Raw genomic sequence first — 12,636 nt, 5'->3', positions numbered from 1 at the left:
CGCGCCCGGCAGCCAGAGCGCGGGGCGGGGCGGGGCGGGGCGGCGCGGCGGGCCCCCCGCACCCCCGCCGTGCCGAGAGAGGGGGATGCCCACCCCCCGGTCCCGGGGCTGCTTCTCTCGGCCGCCCGTCGCGGTAGGGGTACGCGGCAGAACGGAGCCAGGCGATGGGGGAGGTGTGGGGGGTGTGGGGGCACGGTCCCCCGACGCGCATGCGCGCCGCGCGCTCCAGCGCTCTGTGACGAGAGCGCTCCAGCAGCATCAGGGGCCCGACTCGCGCTCTCATAGGCTGCCTTCCCCCGGCAGGCGCGCGCCCGCGGCGGAGCTCTTCCTAGTGCGCTCGCGGGGGCGCGCGCGCGCGGTCGCTGGCGCCGTCGGTAGCACTCGCCGCGCGCTGCCCCGCGTACGCCTTCTCCTCGCTGTCAGCTGCTCGCGCGGCGCTCCCCGCCCTCGGCGCGCGCGCTGTCCGTGCCTCGCGCCCCGTCTCCTCAGTCCGCGGGCGGCTCCGTGAAGCGGCGGCGGGTTCCTGCTTCCGTCTCCTCGCCGCCGCGTCCCCCCCCGCGCTCCCCTCCCCCTCGCCGCCCCTCCGCTCGCCCCGGCGTCTCCCCGCGCCCGACACCCTCGGCGACGGCGGCGCGGGCCCCGCCAGCGGCGCCGGCATTCGGGTAAGGGGATGCGGGGGCTGAGCGGGAGACGCGGCGGCGGGGAAGCGGGTGCCGAGCCGAGACCGGGCTGCTCCAGCCAGCGCTCCCCATCCCTCCCCCTGGGCCTGGCGCCGCCGCTGCTGCGACTCCGGCGCTGCTCAGCAACCGCCGCCGCCGCGGGGAGGGTGCGTGACGGGGAGGGGTCCGGTCCCTCGCCGTGTGCCGGCGTCCCGGTGGGCTCTGTCACCTGAGAGGCGCTGGCGGGGCCTGAGCCGCCGGAGAGCGCGGCGGGGCCCCTGCGCTCGGCGGGGGAAGGGGAGGCCGGGGCTTGGCGGGCGGCTGGGGCATCACCGTCGGCGGCGGGCCCGGGCCGGGCCCGGGAGGGAGGTGCGTGCGAGCCCCGGGGAGCGGTGCGGGCAGCCGGGTTCCAGCGGCGGGGAGCGCGGCTGCCGCCGTCCCGTGCGCCGCGTCCGCAGGGCGCGGGGGGCGGCCTCCAACTTTGCTTGTCCCGGGAACTGCGGCCGCCCGAGGGGACGCCTGGTTTTGGCAGAGAGAAATACAGGGGAAACGTGAGCTTGATGGATGGACCTTCGGCTCCGCAGCCGCCTGGTAGCTCGAGGAAGTGCTTGTCTTAGAAGGGTGCAGAGCCATCGGTTGCTGCCTGGGGCTTTTCCCGCGGCGACCTTTACCATATTTCGGCATGCTTAGCCTCTTTGGTCTTCGTTTCTGTTACTGATAAGGCTCCGGCGATTTTTCCTCTAGTCAGGTTTGTACTTAATGTATGCTCAGGTCTTTCACAGGTGTGCGTGAGAGCGTACCCACTGTGTTCTAGATGCTCTCTAAAGACCAGGCTGTGACCCTCTGCTTTCAGAAGCTCATGATTGAGGATACAAGTATAGGTAGAGACTATCATGCTGTGGTGGTCCAGGTTGTACCAAAAAGCCTGCAAGCATAGAGTTCAACTGACAAATTTCTTGTTGAAAGACTGTAAGTTCCTTGGGGCAGCACCTGTGCTTGTGTCCTCGATGCGCACATGGTACAATGTGCATTAGGGCAATGTGGCCAACACACTTTAAACCACATGCTGTGCGCGTGTGGATGTGGAAAACTACCATGTGCTTAGTGCATTCTTCACTTTGCCCGTGATCTTATGTTGGCACTTAGCACTTTTTGTGTGTGTGTATACTGAAACTTACATGTCAGCTGAAACGTATATTTCAGTATACACATGTACATTTATACATACATATATATACGCATACTCCCTCTACCCCAAAATACTGTGTTTTAATGTCTAGGCATTAACTGAAAGCTAATGGAGTAAATACTTCAGAAAGAGTGTTTAGGCATGAAAAGGATTCTCCACTGTAAATGGTCAAAAACTTTAGAAAAGTCTGAACTGCAAAAGCAAATAAATGGCCAACATTGCCTGTGCAATGTGTTTTACAGAAGGCTCTGTTACAGTTCTTCCTATTATTAAAGAAAGCTAGTCATTAGGAGTTGGTGACTATGCTTTGATGTATTTCCAGTAATGTCTGTTTCTCTGGTTCTTACAGGTATGCTTACTGCCGAATTTCTATTGCTGCTTGTTAGGGTTTCATATGTGTATCTACCTTAAACTGGCAAACTAGCGTATTGCAAAGTTTGCGCATTTTCCCAACAACACATAATGAGACAACCTTTTTTCAGTGTTGAAAGTATAATTAATTATTCGTATTTTCTGAGCAAGCAGCTCAATGATGAGTGAGGGGTAGGAATCAACCTGGAGTGTTGAATCATGCAAATTCACTCTTTTAGTTATGTAGCTGCCAGGACATTTGACAACTAGGAAATACAGAGGGTCAGATTTGAAGTTGTAGCTTTCTCTTTTACTCTTGTGTCTTGATTTGTTTAAAATTTTGGCAGTTTCCTTAGCTGAGCAACTGAAAAGATATCAGTTCTAGCAAGAAATATTAGAGCAAGAAAAAAATGTTAGCTGTGCTTGCTGGAGTAGAAATGGAGCTACTTCACCTTAAGTGAATTAGTAGTACTAAACCACGTAAGGGCTTCCTTTTGTTTTGGCATCTGTGGTTTGTGATTACTTTATTGGGACTGCAAACAGAGGCTCGATTGTATAATGGAATGTTTATATATTATAAATATTGCAGACCACTCATAGGATTAATCTGAAAAATTGTATTTTTGGTCCATTCCTGTCTCTCTGTAGCTGTATAGAATTTCTGCTTTATCTGTCAGATGTCTTCTAAACCAAATGATTTTCCCAGTCTTGGAAGTTATATACAGTAAAACATAATAATCAATAATTTTACATATATATTATCTGATCAGTCTGTTCACTGACATTTAAGGGGATAAAGATGAAGATTTGAACTTCACTATTTAAATCTTGTTGCAGAGTCAGAATTTAAAATAAGTAATTACTATAATCTTGGGCTGGTCTGGAGGGGGAGCTAGTGTCAAAGCAAAATCTCAATTACATTTTTTCTAGACTCTTTCAAAAGCTTGCTGTTTAATCATAGAGTATGCTTCTAATACAATAAGGAAAACAAACATAGATGATGCATGCTATGTATGATTGCATTAATATGCATCTCTTGTATATAATGAATAAAATCTGCAAGTGAAGTGATGTGTGTGTATTTTAAGGAAATTGTGCTTATGTTTTGCTATTATGCAACAAAAACTATCCTCAAAGAACTTTGAAGTTGCAAGGCCAAGCTGTCATAAATCATAAAATGCGAAAAATTAGGGATTCTTGTAAGAACTGTAATTTGGCCTGTAAAAATATGGTTGAATGTTACCCTTTTCCCTACAATATTTCTTTCAGTATATAGCATAGAATCGCATAGATTGTGTTCGGTGAGCAATATTGAATCTTTTTTTCTTAGTATCGAATAATGTGTGGCCTCACTATTTATTATATGCTGTTCATACTGTACCTTCTTAATTTCCTCCTTTACCGTTTCATTACTTTCAGTGTTCAGTGTCTGTGTGTTTCACTAGTAATGTTTTCAAAGAAGTCTCTGGAGATGTGTTATGTGTCCCTTTGTGTTGAATATCCAATTCAGGGCCTTTATGATATAATTTTTCAAAGTAATCTATCAGTCTTTTAATGATCTGCGTGTTCTAAAATGTCTTATTGTAAAGGCCTTTCTCACTATGTAATTTACTAACAATAACCTGGGTTTTCTTTGTTATTTTTGTAGCTGCCTTAACAAGAATCTATGAATGCATACACTAGAAAAGAACTCACTGCTTGATTTGTAGTATGGTGTCTGTTGATTTAGACTGTGAGTATAAATACTTAGATCTGCTGCAACATTAACCCTGAGATACTAAGTCCGAAATTTTGATGAAGAGTGGATTGCTCATTGAAAATGTGGTGTGGTGTTGTTGTGTTGTGTTGTGTTTGGTTTTGGTTTTTTGTTTTGTTTTTTTTTTAAGATGGTTTGCTTGCGAGGAACAAGAAGAAAATAAAATTCCCTAGGACAGTATTAATTACCTGTCTTTCCCTGCAATACCTGTCTTATTAACAGCATACTTGCCAACATTTACGGTGCTTAAGGCAAGGTCCTTATATAATAGTGTTGTTATTTAAATTTTTTTGACATCTTCTTTAATAATACAGAAAAAGCACATTGCGCACAAGGGCACAGAGAGAACAAGATCAAATAATCTTAAATTGTAGTGATGTGACTAGTTTTTTATGTTTTTTTAAACCAAGAGTTAGGTTTTTTGTAGTCATCTATTAAAAGTAAATTTCTTTGCATATAAACAAAATGTTCAGCGTGCTAGATTAAAAAAGGCAGCAACCCTGATGGACAGGGGGAAACCTTTTATCATGTGGGATTACATTATAGCATGTAAGTCTTCAGAAGTGCTGAAATGTGTATATTTTTCCATGAGACTTCTGCAACTTGAGCTAGCAGAGAATGTCATACTAGTAATTTGTAATTTATCCGTGGTCCAAATGATATGGTGTGTGCATGATTTTCTGAGATTTTTGAGCATTTCAAAGTAGTGATGATATTCTGGAATCTTGAGTTCTATTCTGGGCTTTGGGAGTGGGTATGTTTTGGTGGGTGCTGATTTTTCTGCTTATTCGTTCTATGATATCTACTTAAATATCTTCCTGTCCCCATCTTTTTTGTCCTATTCTGAAATTTTTATCACAGTCCTATTTTCCCCGTGCAAATAGTTTGTTTCTTGCTGGAGGGCTTCTTATCTCAGATCCAGAACTGCTGTGTGGGGGGATTCTGATTAGTAATTTGTTTATCCCAGTGTTCTTTCACTGTTTAAATCCTATCTAGTTATTTGCACTCCTGTCTGCTGGTCTCAGCCTTCTGTCCACTATCCTCAGCTTCACATCCAGTTCTCTGTCATTGCTAGGATGTGTCCTCTCTATGTTCTGCATTTTCACTGACTCCTGTTCTGTCTTCTGAAGTTTTCCAGCTTCAGCGTTGTGCTTCATTCTGGTCTTCCTGCCTAGCTGGTCTCTCATCTGAATTTGTTTTCTCCTTTCCTACCTACCAAATTCATGATTCTGTTCGCTGTATTAACTGTATCAGCTTTTTCCCACATTGCAGTGCTTTCTTCAGTGAAGTCCTATTGGTCCCTCTTTTCCACCCTTTCGTTCACATGGATAATTTACCTCTTCGTGCTTGCTGGGTCCAGCAGGATATCACAGAGAAGCAATTTAGATACTAGTGGTGCATCCTGATACTCAGGAAAACAAGCGGGCCTATCAAGAGATGAACTTGGCTTAACAGGGAACTCATGTCTGAGCTTCTGTGCAAAAAAAGGATATACAAACGTTGGAAGCTGAGACAGGCTACAATGGAGAAATTTAGAAACATTGTCTTGTTATGTAGCAATGACATCAAGAGAACCAATGCTCACATAAAGATAACACTTGCAAGGGAGGCCAAGGGCAGCATGAATAATTTCTTCTAGTACTTCAATAGTACAAAGCTGGACAGGTGAAATACCAGCTTGTTTCTGAATATGATGTGTCATTGAGTTACAGTGGACACAGATAATGCTGGGGTACGCAGTGCCCTCTTTGTCTCAGTGAGGTTTTTACCAGCAAGGTCGCCCAGGCCACTGTGCTTAGTGACAGGGTTTGAGGAGAGTAGCTACCAGCAATGGATCAGGATTGAGTCGGGAATTATTGAGAGAACTCGAATCATACAAGTCCACATGGCCAAGTGGACTGTGTCTGAGGATGTTGATAAAGCTGGCCAGAGTCACAGTGAGATCCCTCCCCATCATCTTTGAAACACCTTGGAGATCAAGAGTTTCCTCATGACTGGAGAAAGGCATATGTTGCATCATTCGAAAAAGGCCAAAATACATTCCAAGGAGCTACAAGTCTGGCTAGCTTCCTTTTTGTCCCTGGGACAAGGCCATGGGTGTTCTTGAAACACGTTTCTGGGCACAAGAAGGAAGTGATCGGGAGCAACTGACATGGATTTATCAAAGGTAAATCATGCATGACTAGCTTGATTGCCTTCTGTAGTAAAATGGCTGAATTTTTGGATGAGGGAAGAACTGTGGATTTAGTTTTACCTTGACTGTAGCAAGGCTTTCAACTCTGTCTCCAGCAATATTCTTGTATCCAAATTTTGGCATTACAGTCTGAACGGATGGAGAACTAGATGGGTGAAAAACTGGTTGGATGGATGGACTCAGAAAGTAGGTCTTAATGTGTCATATATGGAGGTTGATAGCAAGTGAGGTGCGGCAGAGGTTCACCCTGAGAAGGTGATGGAGTGTCCTCTTGTGCTTGCAGATGACAGCAGTTTGGGGGCAACAGTTGATGTGCATGAGAATGGGGTTGCCATTCAGAGGGACTTTGGCACTGTGGACACGAGGCCCATCTGGCACCTTATGAAATTCAACAAGGACAAATGGAAAGCTCTGCACTTGAGAAGGAAGAGCACCTTGCAGTGATAGAGGCTGGGGACTGACTGGCTGGGAAGCAGCTCTGCTGGAGAAACCTGGGGTCCTGGTGGAGATAATTCTGACCATGGGCCAGCAGCAGCATGCCCCTGCAGAAAAGAAGGGCAAAAAGATCCTGGGCTGTATTAACAGGAACATAGTCAGTAGATGGAGGGAAGTGATTATTCCTCTCTACTTGGTGCTCATTAGACCTCGTCTAGAGTACTGTGCCCAGTTTTGGGACTCTCAATACAGGAAAGACATTGATAAACAGAAGAGAATTCAGTGAAGGGCTATCTAGATGGTTAGGGAGATGGAGCACTTGCCCTGTGAGGAGAGGCTGAGAGAGCTGGGTTTGTTCAGCTGGAAAAGAGGTGGCTTCAGGGGTATCTAAGAACAACATGCTGGTGTCTTTCAGGAGATCATTGAGAAGATGGAGTCAGGCTCTTTACTGAGGCGCGTGGTGAGAGGATACAAGGCAGTGGATGTAAATTGAAACAAAGAAGGTTCAGACGGGATATAAGGAAAAACTTTCTCTCCATGATCGTAGTCAAGCTGTGGAAGAAGTTGCCCAGAGAAGCTGTGTAGCTTCTGTCTTAGAGGTTTTCAAGACACAACTGGATAAAGCTGAGTAGCCTGTTCTGATCTCACAGTCAACGTTACTTTGAGCAGGAGATTGGGCTAGGGACATCTGGAGGTCTCTTCCAACCTTTATTTTCCTGTGAGTCTACAACTGTAGATGCTTAGCTCCCAGAAGCCTTATACTGGAATGCGGTCAATACAGAGAGAATGTGTAGGTCACTCAGCGATAACATCAAAACAAAATCAATAACAATAATGTTACAGTGAGCTTGACAAAAACATAATTTGTGTGTAAGGATATGCATTTTGCTGTCTCTTAGGAAGATGCACGTGGAGCTTAAAGTGTGCAAATGATTTAAACTTTTTAAAGAAAAAATAGCCTTTTGCAATGGGGCGAAAGTGTATTTTTTTGTAGCTTTTGTTGGAAAGGGGAAAAAAATGTTTTGCGTAGAATGAAAACATTGAAGTAGCTCAGCTTTGAGGTGGACATCTGGCACAGAAGAGTCATCTTAGAAAGCCTTTGGCAACTTAAACTGAAAAATTAATCTTCTACAAGGAAGTATCTGGCAGCCTTAAAAATAGGTGATCTTTCTGGGTCATTTGTCATGACATGTACATAAATTCATATTACATAGCACCTCGAAATGATGCATTATGAACTGATTTTCTGACTATCTGTTAAATCAGTTGCAATCAATTCTGAGGTTTTTTTTTTCCCCCCAAATACATGATATACTGGTTTTCTGACATGATTATTATTTCGTCCTGTTCTTTTCCCCCCTCCCTCTCTCCCCTTCTGCGTTTCAGAGTGAGTTTCCTTTTAGCCAAAAGTCTTCCAATCAGAAGAGTTGCCTGTAGTAAAGAGCTGCTGGTAAATGACAGGCTGGGCATCTTTCTAAAAAAAAAAAAATTTTTTTTTGTTATTGCAGTATGAGATACTCTGTGAGGAAGTCTTTGAATGAGCTTTTTCTGAGGTTTTTGTCCCTCTGTGTATTTGCTAACCTGTAGTTTTTAGGAATTCTCTGTAAGACAAGTGATGAATTCTGTATCAAAGCATAGTTTCCAGTGAGTCAACCATTCTACTTGCTTCCATCAAATATTAGATATTAATAAAGCATAATTTATATATTTTATTTTCAGGTGTAATACATTCAAAATAAAATGAAACCCTAAAGTTATTGACCATTCTAGAATTTGGTGAAGTTTGTGCTGCTACATGTGCTTTATGGTAGCAATATTAATTCTGAACGTAAATTTTTTTTAGGTGTCTGCTTTCGTTATACGTTTGCTTCAGAACTTTATAGTGGTAAGGTGAAAAATTTTCTCTGGTATTAGAGAGTTTCTTTTGTGAGACGTAATAGCAGTGAATATCACCACGACATTGTTAATTCTGCAAGGTAAAGACTGTTTTTAGCAGCTTGTGGAACGTTGCTGTGAATATCTTATGGAAGTTAATTCTGGTTTGCTGTGTGTTAGAATTTTCTTCAAAGCATTGCTCTTCCAAAAGGTTTTGTAAAAGAACAGTAAGAATTCTGTTCCAATAACCTCCCAATGTTCATCTTTAGTTTATTAAATTACTTACGTTGAACTCCACATAATTTGGTTAGAACTTGCACTGTGTTGTAGTAACTTTTTATGGTAAGTCTGATTTGACCATACAAATCAGACTTACCATGTAGAAAAACATGTCAAGCTTTTTTGAGGTTAAACTTCTTTAAAGTCTTTTCCTGTAAGGAGATTTCTGTTGACCAAGTGACCTGTTTAAAAAATGAGAGCTTTCAAATTGCCTGTAGCCTTTGTCTTTAGCTCCATGCCTCTATTTATGATGGTAAAATATGTAATATACTTGAAACATGTATACAGATTTCTGATATGCTGTGCTTAGCTGACTCTTGTCTCTCTCTGGGTTTTGGCTAAGCAATTTCCTCTTTTTGACAATCAGTATGTATATTCACACATTAGATGACTGTATACTTGAGACTGATTTGCTGTTGCAGCGTAGATGGTCTCTTCTCTCTCTTCTGTTTTTCTCCCACCTCAAGTTGTGTAAGACCAGGCACATTATGTCTCAGCTGCAAACATTTCTTCCTTGTTTAGGGCAAAGTTTGAATTCACAGAAGAAAAATCTTCCCTTTTTTAAAAAAAATTATTATTTTATTTCCCCTGTTTATGGTTTTGTTTCACTGAGACACTTTTGTGTTGTTGTGCCTTGCCTTGGTGTGGTTAGATGGTCTCTGCACTTCATTTTTGTGTGGTCTAGGTGTTTTAGGTTTTTAAATGGTTTGGAAAGACGCTCTCATAGTTCACAATCTTCTCAATGCATGTCTTCACATTTCTATTTATTAAGTCTGTTTCAGTGTTGTTTGTTTTTTTGTTTTTTTTAGCAGTACAACATGGTACTTTTTGATCTGTTCATTGCTTGTGGTGTTTTCAAGTTATAGCAGTTAGGACAGTATGAATTACACCTTTCTCCTGGTGTGGCTTACTGTTTAGAACACAGTGGCATTTGAAGATGCTTTCCTTGAGTTGTTCTTCATTGTAGATGCCTAGTCAGTGCTCTGGATTTCGGGTTGAACTGCTAGACATTCTCTGCAACTTTTGCTGTTTTGTAGCTTCAGTGAGGTGGTGCTGGACTAAGTATCAATATTGTTAAGTTTTCGCTACCAGGGTGTAAAGATGGATGGCAATTTGGGTAATATGACAGCTTGCATTACACCCTATGACAATGTCTTCAAATTCTGCAGATGTGAATAGACTTTATGTACTTCCTAGGGAGCAGGGCATGTTGTCTTTTAGCAGGCTGTTGATGGTTTCTTCTAATATAGTTTTTTTCCTTCAGTGGCAGCAGGACCTTTGGAATGCATGTGAGAAAGACCTTTCACACTTCTTCTCCACTTGATTACAATGGGTGGAGCTCTTTTACAGGATGAGGGAGTCAGTACAACCCAGAGCACAGAAATGTTGGTCTCTCGAGGAGCCAGACATTTGTATAAAATACAGTGAGTTCAGCATAATTTAAAATGCTTGTTTGATTTTCATGTACAGCATATTGCAGTGTCATGCAATAATGATAGATAATGATAGATAATAATTCTGCAAATTCTGTGTCTGCAGAAGTGCTGATAGAACATTGTCTCTATTCAGTTGATTGCTCTTCAGATTGCTGTATGTGTGCACAAATCACTTGTTTGCAGTTTATCTTCAGGCATGCTGAACATACATCTCAGATATACCTCTAGTTGCTTCAGGCTATTAGGCCAAGAATAGGAAACATCCTGAGTACTGAAATCTGACAGTAAGGTCATTAAACCATGTCTTGATATGCTGGTATCTTTCAGATCCTAGACTCTCCACAGAACGAATTTGAGATACCGTTTTACAGAACATTGATTTTTGTTTGCTTCCAAGTCCACTGTTTTCTAAAGTCCTACAGGAGATAAGATCATGCTGTCCCTGCTTGCAGAGACAGTTACAGTTTTGTGACCAACTGTATTTTCAGTTAGGACTTCCAGGATTCTGCCTTTCATGGCACATTTTCTTATGTAGGTTGTGAGTACGTCTGTTATTCCAACCGTATCAACCTCAGCTTTACCATTTGAATGCTATGGCTGTTTGGGGTGGGCTTGCTCATTCTTCATGAGTGTACAAGGGGAACTGTCAGATTTGTATGATTACCTAAGTGGATTAGTTAGCCAGATGCCTGTCTCCACTGTTTGTCTGTTCACCGTTACAGATGGTCTTTCTTTGAGGGTTTATCTGTGCTCTCTCACTCTGCAGTTCTGATATTTAAGCAGGGAACACTCATGCCACGTTTCCCAGAAAACACTCCATATTATAGGGATACCTTTTATAAAGGCATTTTTTGGTGTTTTGGCAACCTCCTCTCTTTCTTTCCTTATATAACTTATTTTCTTGGCTATATCTAGACAGTATGTGGAGAATCAAGCATTGTGAGGCCAGTCTCGATAATCTTTGAATGCTCATGGCAATTGGGAGAAGTGCTCAAGGACTGGAGCAAAGCGAATGTCACTCCTGTCTTCAAGAAGGAGGACACAGGGAACTGTAGGCCAGTCAGCCTCACCTTGATCCCAGGGAAGGTGGTAGAACAACTAATCCTGGAAACCATTTCCAGGCACGTGAAGGACAAGAAGTAATCAGGAGTGGTCAGCATGGATTCACCAAGGAAGTTATGCTTGACCAACTTTAAAAACCTTCTGTGATGAAATCACTGGCTTGGTGGACAAGAGGAAAGCAGTGGATATTGTTTATCTAGACTTCAGTAAGGCTTTTGACACTATCTCCCAGAAGATCATCATAGAGAAACCGATGAAGGATATGCTGGATGAGCAGACAGTGAGGTGGATTGAAAACTGGCTTGATGGCTGGGTCCAGAGGTTGGCGATGGGTGGCATGAAATGTAGTTGGGGGCCAGTGATTAGTGGTGTACCCCAGGGGTCAATACTGGGTCCAGTCCTGTTTAACATCTTGGTTAGTAACTTGGATGGTGAGGATGGAGTGCACCCTCAGCAAGTTTGCTGATCACACAAAACTGGAGGAGTAGCTAATATGCCAGAAGGTTGTGCTGCTATTCATAGGGACTTCAGAAGGCTGGAGAAATGGGCTGACAGGAACCTCATGGAGTTCAACAGAGGGAAATACCAAGTCCTGAACCTAGGGAGGAGCAACCCCATTTGCTGTGGGCTGACTAGCTGGAAAGCAGCTTTACAGAAAAGGACCTGGGTGAACCATCAATGTGCCCTTGCGGCAAAGAAGGCTAATGGTATCCTGGGCTGCACTGGAAGGAGTGTTGCCAGCAGTTCAAGGGAGGTGACCCTTCCCTTCTACTTGGCACTGGTGCAGCCACACCTGGAGTACTGTGTCCATTTCTGGGCTCCTCAGTACAAGACAGACATGGACATACTGGATAGAGTCCAGCAAAGAGCCATGAAGATGGTGAAGGAACTGGAGCATCTCTCCTGTGAGGAAAGACTGAGAGAACTGGGGACTGTTTAGCCTAGAGAAGAGAACGCTTCGGGGAATCTTATCAGTGGATATAAATACCTGAAGGGAGGTGCTGGAGTCAAGGTGAGCTGAGAGACAGTGCAGTGTACTTTCTGTATCTCAGAAGAAAGGCCTAACAACAAATGGCATAATAATTCTTTTAATAAGACAGACTAAGAAGAGGAATATAGCAGGTAAATCTTATGTCCCTTCAGATGCTGAGCACTCCGTGTTTGTTCAGCGGCAGCTGGAGGAGCCTGGATTTATTTTTTTTTTTTTTTCCCCTGGTGCACTGTGCAGAGCAGAGCAGATCCTGTCTGTGGAGAGCAGCTCTCCCTTCTGGTCATTTGAACTATTATACAGTTCTTTGACAAAAAAACCCCACTCTTCCTAAAGGATGTTCTCATGAGAAGTTCTTGCTAAAGGCAAGACCATGCAGGTGGTATAATCACCAGTAATCAAGTAGGAGCTG

At 43.8% G+C, this 12,636-nt stretch overlaps 1 protein-coding gene across 4 annotated transcripts in view; it reads left to right on the top strand.

Annotated features, from left to right (window-relative positions):
• Positions 1–383: 383 nt before the first annotated feature.
• The window catches only part of FUT8 (fucosyltransferase 8), a 136,841-nt gene continuing 124,588 nt past the window's right edge, over positions 384–12,636 (top strand). For all 4 annotated transcript variants that reach the window (XM_075426112.1, XM_075426111.1, XM_075426109.1 and 1 more), the window contains exon 1: positions 384–662. The gene's annotated coding sequence lies outside the window, so the exon portion shown is untranslated. The remainder of the gene's footprint in view (positions 663–12,636) is intronic.

The sequence above is a fragment of the Opisthocomus hoazin genome, chromosome 7 (genome assembly GCF_030867145.1).
Source record: "Opisthocomus hoazin isolate bOpiHoa1 chromosome 7, bOpiHoa1.hap1, whole genome shotgun sequence".
Lineage (NCBI taxonomy): Eukaryota > Metazoa > Chordata > Aves > Opisthocomiformes > Opisthocomidae > Opisthocomus > Opisthocomus hoazin.
Note: the sequence above shows the minus strand (reverse complement) of the source record. Positions and strands in the feature narration are given on the sequence as shown.